The sequence below is a fragment of the Callorhinus ursinus genome, unplaced genomic scaffold (assembly GCF_003265705.2).
Source record: "Callorhinus ursinus isolate GAN/ISIS: 27379988/994484 unplaced genomic scaffold, GSC_fseal_2.0 scaffold20, whole genome shotgun sequence".
Lineage (NCBI taxonomy): Eukaryota > Metazoa > Chordata > Mammalia > Carnivora > Otariidae > Callorhinus > Callorhinus ursinus.
The window spans coordinates 28,224,350-28,233,119 of record NW_027397082.1 but is presented as its reverse complement, the minus strand read 5'-3'; positions in this window follow the sequence as shown (position 1 = coordinate 28,233,119).

Below are 8,770 nucleotides of genomic sequence, written 5' to 3'. Positions count from 1 at the left end.
TGTGTGTGTGTGTGTGTGTGTGTGTGTGTGTGTGTGTGTGTGTGTGTAGCTATAGATCTTTTTAATGGAAAGGGCACTGTTTCACTTGGCAGGTCAGAGCAAGAGGGCTGGCTGGAGACCCATATGGGGCCTCACAATGTGGCATTTACCTTGGTGAATTCTCTAGTGTCCCAGTGACTGGCTCATAGTATTTCAGTACCGAAAACTGACTTCTCAGTGTCCCAGAGTTAACTGGATTCAGTGATGCTGACTCAGTTTAACAAAGCTTATGAGCGTTTGATGTATAAATCCAGAATACCAATTTATTAACCCATATGGGAATTATAACCCTTTCTGGACATGACATTTCTTTTAGCCTGACCAGAATATGCTTTCTTTATAATCCTACATAAACTGAAGTTCACTTGAAGTCATGGAATCAGAATCAGGATATTTAGTTACTGATTTCAAAAGGTGATGGTTATCATATGTGATCATGTATCCATTTCCTAAATGAGGGCACCCTTAGTGATAGGACCCACAGGATGCATCCTTGAACCATTTGCCTCTCCTCTGGACAATGTGTAGACCAGCACCACTCACGGTGGCCTCTGGTGATTTTTCTTGTATATTTCTCGGGATGATTGAAGATCCTCTGCTCCTGTTTGGATTGATACATTCTTTTAATAAGGTAGAATCTCCTTTTCTCTGGAGGGATTAGAAGTGGAAGAAGTTGAGTCAAACAATAAAATTGGCTAAATTAAAGAATTGCTAAAAATAACGCATACATACTTAATTAAAAAAATTAACAGGTATCCAATGTAAATTTATCCCCCAATCTTGTAACGTAGGGCCATCTTATCACATTTTTTTGACTCTTGGTTTGGACTGCGTAAATGGTACCCATTATTTAGTGTCTATGATTTCTGGGCTGTGTGTGTTACAATCATGTAAGCGCACTCATGAAGCAATCTGAGGGCAGAATCTCTCTAGATTTTTATGATTCTTACCATCATCGGGCTTCTTATAGTTTTCTCACATGCACTTAATCCAATAGCAGTTTGTTTCCTACTCAACTGTTTTAGTCTTTCCAAATTTTGAATTTAATAGAAACAACAATTACTATTCTTTTCACAGATCTCATCCATTTACATAGTGTTTAATTAAATAAATAGTTTTGGAAAAACCATAATTGACTCTTAGGCTTACACTCAACCTGGTATGTTAGGGAGTAGCTAGTCAGCCAGAAGTGAGCATTCGGCATGCTGGGGTATCAGATACCTTATACACAGAGTTAGGGAGGTTTGGTTAGTACAGGGAGCTTCTACTGTATATTAATTGTTTACTTCATTTACAAGTTAGATCTTGCTGGCGCAGGACTATCTCTGGCTTTGCATTTCTCTTTATTGGTCCGTTATGTACTGTTGAGCAATTGGAGGACAACCTCATTTCCCTTCATTAGCAGTATGTGCTTCCAGAGATTAGTTTTTTCCCTCTCCCTTCTAGTGAAAGAGATGCCAGAAAAATCATTTCAGAATCACTGAAGGCAACTATAATCCATCCCACACACTAGAAGGGAAGATGTGACTACTTGGGATTTCTGGGGAGCCTCCCCTGGGGTCAGTATAGCGTATATAGCTCCATTATCCAGGGAAGGGGAGTATAGCTAGATCCTTTGTGTTAAGATGAAGTTACCTGCTTCTGTGGGTTCATCAACGATGGGAGAACGAAAGGCTTTGGTTTCAGGTGTATGAAGTGGTGGTGCTAGAATCAATCCTGGCACAGTCCTCCTTGGGTAGGCTGATGCTCTGAATGGGGATGTGAAGTGGAAAAACGAGGTCATGAAAACTGGGGATCCCAAGCATGGGTCATTATGGACTAAGCTTAGCACCAAGAGACTGGGAGCTTCATCTCCGTGAACCAATGTGGTCCATGCAGGAAGCTGGGCTGGCCGTGCACCTGCTGACAATATCCAAACCTTGGATATAAGACAAAGGGAGGGAATCATGTTCTTTCGATGTCATGTTAAAGCATTGCTTAACAGGTTCACCCAAGATTATTTAATTATCTAGGAGAATGGGTTTTTTGTTTGGTACAGATGAAAATGGGTCTCTCTTGTACAAAAGATAAAAAGATAACCCTAAGGGTCATGTTTTTAATGCCTTATTAGACATTACCAGTTTTATATCTTACTATCTTATTCTAACACTTAAAAAAATCAAATCCTAAACATCCCAAATTCCTCAACTGGTTTTGGACCCAGAATTCCCATGAATACATTGAATAAGGCCTTGGCATGCGTTCATTCTTTATTTGCATAAGGGTCAGTTTTCTGATATTCTTTGATAGCCTCTGTCAAGCTGATTCAGGATCTGTTTCGATTAGTGAGTAATTCCATGTTGGAGAGAAAATTAAAAGCATCTCACCCTGGTGGAGTAGGTGGACTGAGTGTCTCTGTTATTCAGCTTAGGTTTCTAAGCTCTTGGACAATTCATGAGAAGGATGGCATCCTTAAATTTTTCTTCTCTTAGTAAAGGGAGTAGGGTATGGTGTTGAGGATGGGGCTCCAGTGATTCACTGGAAAAGTAAAAGTGATGTGACTACAATTGTGCCTTGTTTGTGAAGCCGCTCATATCAGGTATTTAGACTAGTGTATCACTTTTGAATTACTTAAGTAAGACTCATTCTCTTCCCCTGGTACTTCTGATGGTGGCATTTGAAAGGGGTCCTGAAACTGCAAGGTGAGGGGGTAGGGCATAGTGTTGCGGGTCTTCCAGAGCTCAAATAGAAATACATTTGCTGGGAGTCATGCATAGTTCAAAGTGTAGTTCACTTTGAATCCTCTTCATGAGACTCTCTGGTCTTAACAATTTCCAGAAACAGGAGAGAAAATAGATGTGGCCACCTTGCCTTTTGCATTGCTTAGCTTGTTCTGAAATTTATCTAGTTGGCAGTCAGGTGTGAAATCTAGCACTAGAAGTGCTACACCCATTATAATGATTGTTCCTAATGGTCGTTGCTCATTTGTTGTCCCCTGAAACTCTTCTATTCACTTACCTGTAGTCATTCGTTTCCATAAGGGAAAAGGATCAAATTATGTTACATATTTGTTCTATAGTAAAGGAGATGGCAGCTGTTACCAGGTAAGGCAGGCTTCCCAGGAAGCAGGCTGTAAGACTGAGTGGTGTGTGTGCAGGAAGGCCACCAGGGGTCTCCTGTGGGATCAACATCTTGGGGAAGTGGAGGAAAGCAGGGCGGGGCAGAGGGAGAAATTCGGGTGTGAGGCTGCAGGACAAATGCCTCAGCCGATCCTTTAGGAAGCTCTGAGGTTTTGAACCTCTGCATGGACTCGTCTTTGGATGTGAAAAGGGGCTCCAGTTTGCAATCATCAGGGAACAGTCACCAGGAGTGGGGCTCTGGGGCAAGATGTTAGCTGTCAACACTTCGAGAAGCTGGGAGAAAGTAATTCAGTTCTAAAAGGGCCAGGGGATCTAAGCATCCACTGAGCAAACTTTGGCTGATTTTGTGTTTATAAAGCAAGATAACCTAATTTTCATATTCTAATGTCTGCAATTTCTAGACACCCATATTTCTGGATACTCCTCGTAAATCTTTTGAAGGGCTCCTTTGGCTCTTTCCTACTTAATGATATTTCCTGCAGTCCCAGCCTCAGCCTTCTCCTCTCAGCCTGCATTCATGTTCTTGGTGATCTCATTGACACTCAAGCCTTCAACTTTGTATACATATGACAACATACCCTGCCATGTTTTTTTTTTTTATTCCCCTATAGTTATGTGGAGCTGTTATTAGGTAGCGTATTTCCTTTACTAGACCTCTTGTGGCCTAGAATCTCATGACTGCACACTGTCTTAGTCAGCTCTGGCTGCTATAACAAAATACCCCAGGTTGGATGGCTTAAACAACAGATGTCTTTCTCAGAGTTATGGAGGCTAGAAGTCCAAGATCAGGATGCTGGCAGATATGGTTCCCGGCTCGCAGATGGCTGCCTTCTCACTGTGTCCTCACATGATGGAGACAGAGGGGGAGTTCTGGTCTCTCTACTTCTTCTTATAAGAACACAAATCCTCACCTAACCCTAATTACCTCATGACCTCATTTAAACCTAATTATTTCCTAAAGGCCTTATCTCCAAATACCATCACATATTAATTTTGGGGGGACACAAATATTCGGTCCATAACACGCCCTACTATAAAGTTATATATCAAGAAATTGGACCAAAAAAATCTATAAAACATAAGTGCCCCCCCTTCAATAATAGATAGATCATCTAGCTAGAAAATCAATAAGAAAACAGTAGAGTTGAATAACACTACAGACGAAATGGACTGAACAGACGTATGCCGAATATTCCCTCCAACATCAGATAGAAGGAATGTCCCTGAATATAATAAAGGTCATAGGACAAACCCATGGCTAAGATCAGACTCAATGGTGAAGAGCTGAAAGCTTTTTCTCTAAAATTTGGCACAAGACGAGGGTGTCCACTCTCACCACTTCTCTTCAACATATTACTGGAATTCCTAGCCAGAGCAATTATGCTAGAAAAAGAAGTAAAAGGCATCAAAATTGGAAAGGAAGAAGTAAAATAGTTTCTGTTTGCAGAGGAAATGATCTATTTTTAAAAATTTAAATTCAATCAATTAACATATAATGTAATGTTGGTTTCAGAGGTAGAGTTCAGTGATTCATCAATCTTATATAGGAGCACCCAGTGCTCATTACATCACGTGCCCTCCTTAATGTCCATCACCCAGTTACTCCATCCCCCCTACCCCTCTCCCCGCCATCAACCCTCAGTTTGTTTCCTATGATTAAGAGTCTCTTATGGTTTGTCTCCCTCTCTGATTTTGTGCAGAAAACATGATTTTAATGAAAACCTTGAACGTTCCACCAAAAACCTGTTAGAACTAACAAATGAATTCAGTAAAGTTTCAGGATGAAAATCAATATACAAAAGTCAGTTCTATGTATCTATCTATCTATCAATTATATATACACACACATATCAGTTATATATACCCACACATATATATATGTAATTGTATTGTATTGTAATATATCAGTTGTGTATTGTTAATAATATTCCACTGTGATTATATTATATATACATATAATAAAAGTACATATCACACACATATAATACTATTTTATTTTAAGGCTGGAATATTATTCAACCTTAAAAAAAAAAGAAATCCCACCATTTGTGACATTAACAAACCTGGAAGACATGCTAAGTGAAATAAGCCAGACAGAAAAACAAATCCTGCACAGTCTCGCTTATCTGTGAATCTAAAAAAGTCAAACTCATAAAAACAGAGTGGAGTGGTGGTTGGTCAGATGGAGGAAGTGGGGAGATGTTGGTCAAAGGGCATAAAGTTTCAGTTATGTGGGATGAATACATGCTGGAGGTCTAATGTTTAGCATGGTGGCTATAGCTAATAATACATACTGTATACTTGAAATTTGCTAAGGATGTAGGTCTTAAGTGTTCTTACCACACATACATAAAAGGTGTGAGGTGATGGATATGCTAATTAGCTTGAGTGTGGTAAACATTTCATAATGTACATGTACATCAAAGAATTATGTTCTATACTTTAATCATATACAATTTTTGTTTGCCAATTGTACCTCAGTAAAGCTGGGGGAAATACCTTATAAATACCCATTACTGTAGTTAGATTGAATCCATGGAGTCTGAGAATTCTTCAGTGACCTCAGGTGGAAGAACAGTTTTTTCTTAACTGAAACTGTTGATGCTTTCTTTTGTTTCTGAGTGGCATTTGAGGCCTCAGGGATGATACTGAGTCTTATAAATCACAAAAAGTCTTACCAGCATTACCTCGACTGAATTGTCGCTTCTTTCCAGTAGTACCAGTCCTACCTCTCTGGTTACTTAGACTACCAGGCTCCTATTTCTTTTCTTTTCTTTTCTTTTCTTTTCTTTTCTTTTCTTTTCTTTTCTTTTCCTATCTTTTCTTTTCTTTTTGTAGTAAGGACAGTTAGCATGAGATCTACCCTTTTAACAATACAAGCATGATATTGGACAGCAGATCTCTAGAACCTACTCATCTTGCATAACCGAAACTGTACACCTGATAAATAGCAACTCTTCATTTCACCCTCCCGTCCCCCCCAGCCCCTGACAACCACCATCTTACTCAACCGCCCATATAAGTGCTATCATGCAGTGTTTGTTCTTCTGTGATGGGCTAATTTCACTTAGCATAATGCCCTCTAGGTTCATCCATGCTGTCACATATACAGGATTTCCTTCTTTTTGAAGACCGAACAATTTTCCATTGTTCCATACGTACATTTTCTTTATCCATTCATCTGTCAATGGACATTTTAGATTATTCCCACATCTTAGCTCTTGTGAATAATGCTGCAGTGACCATGGGACTGCAGATAATCTCTTTGAAATCCCAATTTCAATTCTGTTGGATAAATAGCCAGAATTGGGACCACTAGAACATATGGTAGTTCTATTTTTAATTTTTTGAGGAAATTCCATATTGTTTTCCATAGCAGCTGAATCATTTTGTATTCCCACCAAAAATATAGAAGGGTTCTAAATTCTGCACATCTTTGCCAAGCTTGTTACCCTCTTCTTTTTTCTTCAAATAACGGTAACCCTGACAGTTGTGAGGTGATCACTCATTGTGGTTTTGATTTGTATTTCCCTGATGATTGGTAGATACCATTTTGTATACCTGTTGGCCATTTGTATATCCTCTTTGGAGCAGGGACGGGCTGCTATTTATTTATTTTGCCTTTTGCAGAAAAACACTGGTGATGCAGTACCCTTCTGCAAAGCAGCCCCAGAGTGTATGTATTATGCCTCCAGCTGTCCTCTGAGTGTGGTGGGGAAGAGCCTGGGCTTGGGACAAGACTGTCTGGAGTGAATTCAGATCAAGTTTCTGGTCTTTTTTGTGTGTCTCTTTCCTCATGAAATAATACCTTCATTATAGCGTTGTCCTGTGATGAGATCAGATACTATGAGTAAAGTATATAAATATTCTCTGGCACATACTAGTGATCAATACACATTAATAATTAATTTAATATCTTTCTGTTGTATATTTAATATATTTTTTGTTACTCCCCCCCCCCCCCGCAACCCGGTAAGGCTCTGCCCACATGGTTCTCCATCCCTGAATGTAAGAGTCTATTTCCGTACTGGCCCTGGCATATATACAGATGCTGTGTCTTGGATAAATCTCCAAACCTAACTCTGGTCAGACTTCACCTTTTGAGCTCAGGACACCTATTTTTGGCCGCTTTTTAGGGACTTCTTCCTCACATCCCAGAGACATCTCAAATCCAACCATTTCAAAATCAAACTCAAAACCTTTCTTCCCACATTTCCTTCTAGAATCCCCATACACCAGTTCCCCAAGGCAGAAATGTTGAGGTCACATTAGATTCTTACTCTTCTTCACTCGTTCATCAAATTCCTACAGCTTCTACCACCTGGATTTTGCTTTACCTCAATCCGTCCTATTTTCTCTAATCCTGTTTCTGCAGCGTAGGTTTAGGCTCTCCTTGTTTCTTTAGAGGATTTTTTCAATAGTTTCTAACAACTCATTTCCCAGGTCCCACTACTGTCTTCTCCAATTAGGCTGACATATAATTTGTCAACCAAACTGGGACACTTTTGAAAGGGAAACGGGGATGTTTATTAAACATTACACTCAGAGGGCAGGCATCAACAAAGACTGTCCCACACAAACCAGGACATATGGACACTCCTCTAATTTGTCCTGCACAGCTGTCAGAGTGTGCTTTCTAGAACACTTGTCTGCCCCTGTCACTTGCTCTCCCATATAGTGTGTCTAAGGGGAAAGCATGTACTCTTCTAATGACTGGAGCGTTCTGCTCTGCTTGGCTGGCTTTCTTGTAAATCAATCAATTAGCTGCTTGTATCTCTTGCAGTTTGGGGTAAATTTTAGCAAATAGAAGTCTTCCCAGGGTTTGGTCACATTTGTGTATCATAAAACAAAGCAAAACAAAAGAAAACAAAACAAACTTTGGGATTTGCCAATCTTAGAATATGCTGATCTGATTCAGGCTTTGCCCAAGACAGTTCCGCCCTACTGATCAGCAGCACCCCTAGAAGACACCAGCACGGCGTGGCCATCAGCCCTCAGCTGCCATCTCTCTACTGCCGTCGAGTCAGGGGTTGAGTGAACCATTGAACGAGTGGCTTAATAAATACTGAACAGGGCATAAAGCGGTTGGTGATCCTTACTAGATGTATCAGCATTTTCCACATTAGCTTTCTGCTTCTCAGGGCAAGTAGCAAAAGAAAAGGTTTTTCCTGTTAAGGCCAAATTTACTTTTCATTCACTGAAGAAAGGAGTCCTTTCTTACAACGTCTCTGAAGAAACCAGCTTTTTTTTTCTTTCTTTTTTTTTTAGAGAGAGAAGGAGAGAGGGCCCAAGTGGGGAGGGGTAGAGAGAGAGAATCCCAAGCAGACTCCATGCTGAGCGTGGAGCCTAACATGGGGCTCAGTCCCACAACCTCAAGATCATGACCTGAGCCAAAATCAAGAGTTGGATGCTTAACTGACTGGGCCACCCAGGTACCCTGAAACCATCTATTCTTTTAATTGATATTTCTAATCCTTCTTAGATATTAAAAGTTTCATTATATAAGGAATCTATATTTATTGCAGAAAAATTGGAAAATACAGAATAGTAAAAGGAAAAAAAGTTGCCCATCTTTCTACCTCATACATAAGATTATATTAATTGTATATGCA